Source organism: Phaenicophaeus curvirostris, chromosome 1 (assembly GCF_032191515.1).
Source record: "Phaenicophaeus curvirostris isolate KB17595 chromosome 1, BPBGC_Pcur_1.0, whole genome shotgun sequence".
NCBI classification, from domain to species: Eukaryota; Metazoa; Chordata; class Aves; order Cuculiformes; family Cuculidae; genus Phaenicophaeus; species Phaenicophaeus curvirostris.
Genome location: NC_091392.1, coordinates 35,422,703 through 35,429,746, shown reverse-complemented (window position 1 = coordinate 35,429,746; position 7,044 = coordinate 35,422,703). Strand labels below are relative to the sequence as shown.

The following is a 7,044-nucleotide window of genomic DNA, read 5'->3' as shown; positions in this document are numbered from 1 at the left end:
AAGTGCTGGGCAGACTAAAATCCCATTTTGACCAAAGCTGAGGAAGTCCTGGTGAGTTGGCCTCTCTGTAGGTGGGCAAATCAGAGAGACAGGGGTGATGGTGGCTACAAAGGAAGGATAATAAGCAATAAACAAGGGATCACTTTTTCCTCTCTCTGGTTTCATCCAACTCTATTGCCATCGGTAAACAGCTACCTGCTTTCATGGATCTTAGCTTTTAGAGTTTACATTTACCTATTTTCTATCTTCCAACCATGACAGTCAGAACCCTTCTAGAGGCATAGATCCTAAGGGACACGCACTATTACAGCAGATACCATATAATGAAATCCCTTACATAAATTCACTGTTTTTCTGCTATAGAAGTACTCAGCTTACTAGCACCTACTGCTGCTGTTCGAAGACTGTATTAACCCATCATTTCTCTGATGGTTAGAAATGTGCTTCTAGCTTAAAATAGTCGATGACTTTTTTCATGCTGTTTGTTCTTGTGCCAGCTTTGTCTTATAGCTTGAATGATGTTTCAGTCCTGCTGGTATTTGGGCATTTATTTATACAATGTAATTGTATCCCCTTCAGCCTTTCTTTTGCTAGGCTAACCCTATTAAGCTATATTTGTCTCATCAGTAAAACTGACTCCCCATGCCCATCCTACTAGGTCTCTGCACCTGTTCTAGCTTGAGTTCAGCTTTGTTAGAGCTGGGAATGGCATTCTGGTTGTGCTCCCAACAGGGATGTGTACTGTAAGAAAAGTACCTCTCCCTGCCCACTATGGTACTCCGCCCAGTACATCCCAGGATTTTTCTCCTCTGTGTCACACTGGCAGCTTAGGGCCATTCCTCAGTCCTTTGGCTGCTCCCCTGCCTCTCCTCCCTTCTGCCCCACACAGCAGATGAGATACAAGTTACAGGAAAATTTCTCTTGGCTGGTATCTAACTGCTTGACTTTGTTCTGTTAGATTTCCATTACCTTAACATGAGAAACGGAACCACATGATTCTCATTAGTACATGTAATTTGAGAAGCTGGAGCTTTTAGGAAAACACTAGGAATTATGTGACTGTAAGGAAAAACAATCCTGTTCAGCACTGATTTTTCAAAGATATGTTTCAAGATGTGGTGCCCTTGGCTCTAGTTGACATTGAGGGATCAAGGTGTTGCTGTTGCATCAAAAAAAACCCCAAACCCCAGATGTTTTGACTATTATCCTGCCAGCTTTCATGGCTATAACTGGTGTTTTTCTTCAAATCCTTGCTCCTAGAATTGTTTTTATACCGTTAATTCTTCTGACTTCTAACTGAAATAGAATTTTTAGTCTCAGAGCTATATCTGGAAAGAAGGATGTTGTAAACCCCAAATCAATACAGAAAACAATTCCTATAAACTTAGAAGGAACAGATTAGAAAAAGCAGATTTAAGTCCTAGACTAACAAATTTGCAGGGCATGCATCAATATTGCTATGGTTTTCTAAGTGTTCGGAGTCCTCAGTGCTATCAAAAGCATGTGAAATGGTAAATACTGTTTTTCTACACACTTAATTGAGAGACATCCCATCAGATGTGGTGGTACTGTGTGCCATACCTGGCAATCTTGTATTGGAGTGTTTTATACTGAGCACTCAGGTACACTGTTCTTACTCTCTTAAAAAGGCACAAAGAAGGATGATGATAATAGTGAAGCAGCTGTTGAAAGCAGAGTGGATTTAATGCATGTAAGGAACTAATAATGAGGCTGAACTTCACAGTGCGTGCTCATATCCTGTATAATGAAAAAGTGAGACATGGGCTGGCCCCTGCCTCTGCCAATTCCAACTCCTATGTCCCTCAGAAAAGGGTTGCAGCTGGTGACAGGGGTTCAGTAGGATTCACTAACGAGCTGAAGTCAAGGTTTGAAGGCTAACTTCAAAGGTGTTATGTTTAGACTGCATTGACCCCTAATGCTAGTATTTCTGTGAGATGTGCATCCCAAACGTAGGGATTTCTCTAAAAAAACCACAAAGCCCACATTAATGACCAGGGAGGAAGCCTCAGTGTAATCCTTCACAGCCCATTCTTTTTTGTCTGTTTAACAGTGAAGTCCCTCCTGTACCAAAGAATGCAGTTTTCTTGCAAAGAGAGACTTCTGCTTGGGATTATTTCTGTGCTTTGCTTCAATACAAAGTTTCCTGGATGAGCTAAGAGAATACAGTGAATGGAAGGAGAAGAAAGTAGTATGGATGGCTGCTTTAAAGCTGGAAAAAAACATTTTCCAAACACATTTTGAATATTTATTTTGAATTATTGTCAAAGCTTGAATTTTTGAGTGTTAGTGTTTGCTTTTGCTTCTATTCCTATGCTTCACAGTTTTTTCTTTCTTTCCTTTTTGGCACTCACTTATTTTGCCACAGGAACCTGGAGAGAGGGAGAAAATAGATTAAAAATTAAAGAAGCCAGAGGAAGTGGATTTAAACGTGAAACTGAAAACACTGCAAAAATTTTACACAGAGGTTTCATTTTCAAACTCACAGACAATTCACTGAAAAAAAATCAGTTAAACAAGGGAAACGGGTCTACATTTAGATTTTCTGTAAGCAAAGGTTTTATCTGATGAGAACTCCCGTCCTATGAAGATTTTATTGCCTGTTTAATGCACATAAGCACTTATTATTGCCAGGGTGTACTAGAAGCCATGTTCAAAGGGCTTCTGTGAAGCTTTTAATTGCTCTGACAATAAGGACCTTAAGCCACTTCTGTGGTGACTGGAAAATATGACAAGATTACAGTCTAGCTTCGCATAAATGACTGAGGAGATGACAACCAAGGCCCACTTCTGAATCAGTAAATATTCACACCCAAGGGCTTATTTTACTTTTCAAGGAGGTCTTAGGGATCTTGTGAGTATGTTTGCTTTCTGAAGGTGATGTTTGAATTAAGTTGGCTTAGGAGAACCCAGTTTCTGCTTGACAATGAGTGTAGCCAGATACATCCATATTCTGGTACGAGGTTGGGATAGATTTTTATATTGGCATTATCTGCCCACCTAAATACAGGCAAGTAGCAGTATCTATTTTTTTAAATTTTTTTTTTTAATTACTGCCTTTCATACCAAGGTTATTAGGAAATAAATTCAACCCAACTTTAACTTCTAAAATGAACAAGGGAGCAGGCTTGTAAAATAACCTGCTCCAGGAGCTGGTTGGTTTGTGTCTTCTGGATGATGCAAAAAGCCACAGTGCAGGAGGAACCTGGTTTGGTTACTGGCAGCTGCTGTCCAGCTGATGTAATTCAGTAATAGCTGGTGACAGGCAGACACTATAGAAGATACAAATGATAATTCCTTGGGGAACTCCAGACATAAATAATTCATCAAAATGAATTTTCTAGTAGGGGTCAAAAAGATATTGAAGAAAGCCAGAGTGTTAACTCTCTGAGGTAGGAACTGACAGACTGGTTTTGTACAAACAGTGTGTGTGTGTGGGGAAATACAGGCAAATTAAATGTATATCAAGAATATGACATTGTTCCTAATACCTGGAACCAAAGTAAGAGAGATAGGAAAAATAAAAAAAGAAGGATGATTAAGGAAATGCCAGTAACTGAAACTGCTTCCAGATAATAGTGTCAGTCCATGTCAAGGTGCAGCATCAAGCCCTGCCCAGAGAGATGCTCAGTAATGGTACCAGCAGACTGAGTTGTCATATGTCCATACCATCACACAACATATATATCATGTAGTCACACAGATGAACGTCTTCTTAGTAATTAGCTCAGTAACCTATCCATAGTTAGGAGCTGATTAATCTCCCCCAAGTATTTCATGTGTCTGAGTAAGAAAATTCTACCTGCCTGCATGGGGAGGACAGAAGTGCTGGTGTGGGACATCATTGTGGCTCCTACAAGTGACATCTGCAAGTTACCAACCTACAGGGTGGCCGAAGTAATTTCCTGCTGACTGTGCCATGGGTTAAGTCCTCCCACATCGTCTGGTGCCCTTTGGGGGCTGCATCCCAATGTGAGGGGCTTTGGGTTTCCCACAGTGTGGCTTTTACCTCCAAAAATGCCCCTAGAGACTGGTTTTGAAAAAGGAGGAGAGCCATCATGCCTCATTCAGTTCACAGTTCTCAAGGAAAAACAACAATACTTCAACTAAGGAAATTTAAAGTCTGTTTCTTTGGGACTGCTTTTAAAAACATTTCTTGGTGAAGCTCTTTTTGAGCTTTTCTGCCACAAGGTGACTATTTTTCTCATACTAGGCTATAATTCTGCAACTCTTTGTGTTCAGGTTTTATGTTTGCCTTAGTTTGTGAACTCTGACTAGTCAAATAAGTTCATCCTGATCAAAGAGGGGTGGTTTTCTCATATTTGCAGAAGTGGTGGCTTAGGCATAACTGGTTATAAGCCTGTGAAAATGGCATGTTTCTTATGTGCAGTATAAAATTTTCCACCCAGGCTTATATTTTCACAAACAATCTCTAATTTTGGGGTCTCCAAATTTAGCCTCTCAGAAGCAGACTTTGAGGGGTATTGCCTGCCCCTGAGTCTGAGAATGTATACTTTACAGTCCCCAGAACAGCTGCTCCAGTCAGCTCTGCTTCACTGCCCAGAACAGCTCTTGTTTTGTGCTATTCTGGACTTGCATTTTGTCATTGTCTGAGAACTGCTGCCTCTCACCTAGAAAACATTTTCCACAACTGTAAGTTTTGTGCTCCCTAAATCTAGGAAACTTTCTTTTCTAGGGACTTTGGTATTGCCTGAGATATAAAGGTTTCCTTCCTACTCAGACTCAGAAAAAAATGAAAGACTTTATTTTCCTGTATAGTCACTTGCAGACTGCAGCTATGAGAATAAAAGGAGAGACACTTTAGCTACCTCAATTACTTTAAAGCAGAAACCTGTGGGAGAAGGATCATCCATTGTTACAAAAATCCACAAAGCTGGCTGGTATCTCACTGTATGTGATAACATCCGAAAAAAGTTTGGTTTTGTGTGTCTTCCTCCTATTTAGCTGAGTAACCCAGAAAAAAATCTCCTTTGAATATAATGGGGTGAAGGGAATCAGAAAATAAAACATTTAATTGTTAAAATGGCTTTTGTACTAACCTTGTAAAAGGCAGGGAGTTCGCTGCTTCCTGCTGTGTTTTCTCCTTGCTTGCTTGCACCTTTTCACAGGGAGACTTTTCTTATTTTCCGATCTGATAACAAGTTAAAACATGATTTTCTCTCTTATGTGCTGAGGTTTTTGCTGTGATTTAGGGAAAAAGGACATGCACATATTAACGTACCAGTTTCCAAAAATAAATAAAAGGGTACCCCAGTGGATTGTGCTGATTGTAGGGTTAATGCTTTCTCTTATTATTGAATTCATGCCAGGCAGAGGTAGCAGTAAAGGAGGCTGAAAAAGCACAAGGGACTCTGTAGTTTTATGTTGTGTTTTGTTTTGTTTTATTTTAAGTCAAAAAAGCCTGCCTCTCCTGCCGGTTATACTGCAACTGCCAGAGCAAGATGAGAAGAAATGACATGATAAATAAATACCTGGTGGCATATGACAGGACCAGCCCATGGCTGGATGCTGGCATCCATCTAGGACATTTCTACACTGGGAACATCCAAGCAACCACTTTTACTCTGGATGCTTCAAAATCACTCCTTTTGATTCACTACGTAAAGCACATGCTTGTAATAGTGGGCATCAATTTCATGGCAGTATAGCCTAGGAAATAAGGAGGCAGGAAAAGCTGCTGCGCTACTTTTGAGAAAGAACGAGGAGACTGAGCCCTGTGCAAGGGATCTCGACTGTTGCCAAAGAGGAGCACATTTTCTTGACTGAGCAAGCAGCGGAGTGTGAGAAGCTGAGCACTTACACAAGATTGCTTGCTGGGAATGTACCAGCGAGCTCTTCTCACGTTTTCTTGTGCAACAAACCCAGCATTGATTGACAATTTTGCAGATGTACATGAGGACCAAAATGGAAACTTTCAGCTCTTATATCACGAGGCAGCACAGTGCCAGCTTTTGCCCATTTCCTATGATGCCCAGCAGTGTCGCCGTCTGCCTCCATTAATTTGCTCTTCCTTTAAAGAACAAGGGATGAGGTTAGAAATCACGGTGCAGCCCTGACTGGGCACAGAGTGGTGACAGGATCCCGCAGTGTATGGAGCAAGGCACAGGGGTCAAGGCTCCCCCAGCTGCTCCCATTGCTCTAAGACTGAACACAGCCTATGCCGCTCTCCTGCTCTTCAATCTGGCCAGTGAATCTTTGGGCTAAAGGGCACAAACCATTGCTTGTAAATGCCCTTAACCAAAACAAGCAGGAGTGTGAGTCAGAAGAGGAAAAGGAATTTCCTCTGCGTGAGGTATTGAGTGAGCAATGGCAGGCAGAGAGATCACAGAATCACAGAATAACCAGGTTGGAAGAGACCCACCAGATCATCGAGTCCAACCATTCCTATCAAACACTAAACCATGCCCCTTAGCACCTCGTCCACCCGTGCCTTAAACATCTCCAGGGAAGGTGAATCAACCCCCTCCCTGGGCAGCCTGTTCCAGTGCCCAATGACCCTTTCTGTGAAGAATTTTTTCCTAATGTCCAGCCTAAACCTCCCCTGGCGGAGCTTGAGGCCATTCCCTCAATTCCCTCAGATGCTCCTGAGGTTGTTGTGAGGCAGAGGAAAAGCCAGAACAGCACTTGCATGGTTTGCTGGGGACAGCTGTCCTCCAGCCGGGACCCTCCACCACATGCGCAGTGGTTCCTGGAGGACGCAGGCTGTGTCCAGTCCACAGGAAAAAAACAGGTCCTTAAAATGCAGATGTAGGATTTGCAGTAGCAATGGGTTACTGCTGGACCACGGTGCTTGCTAATGTGGACAGTTTCATCCACAAAATTACAATAGAGATAGAAAATGAGGATTTTTCTCCCCTTACCTTTCCACGTCTGGATACTCTCACCTTTCCTACCCTCATATTGGGAAAACATAGGGCTGCTCTTCCTCTTCAGGGCTAGACACATGGATATGTACTGGCATTCCCTAGCCGCAGCATACGATTCATCTTATATGGGTCTTCCTTG

General features: G+C 42.0%; 1 long non-coding RNA gene across 1 annotated transcript; it reads right to left on the bottom strand.

Moving 5' to 3' along the window:
- Positions 1 to 2,320: 2,320 nt before the first annotated feature.
- On the bottom strand, positions 2,321 to 5,297 carry LOC138716879 (uncharacterized). The gene is made up of 3 exons (XR_011336756.1): positions 5,261 to 5,297; positions 5,079 to 5,170; positions 2,321 to 2,390 (listed from the first exon to the last, which is right to left on the bottom strand). It is a non-coding gene; the product is annotated as an uncharacterized lncRNA (long non-coding RNA).
- Between the last annotated feature and the right edge of the window lie 1,747 nt (positions 5,298 to 7,044).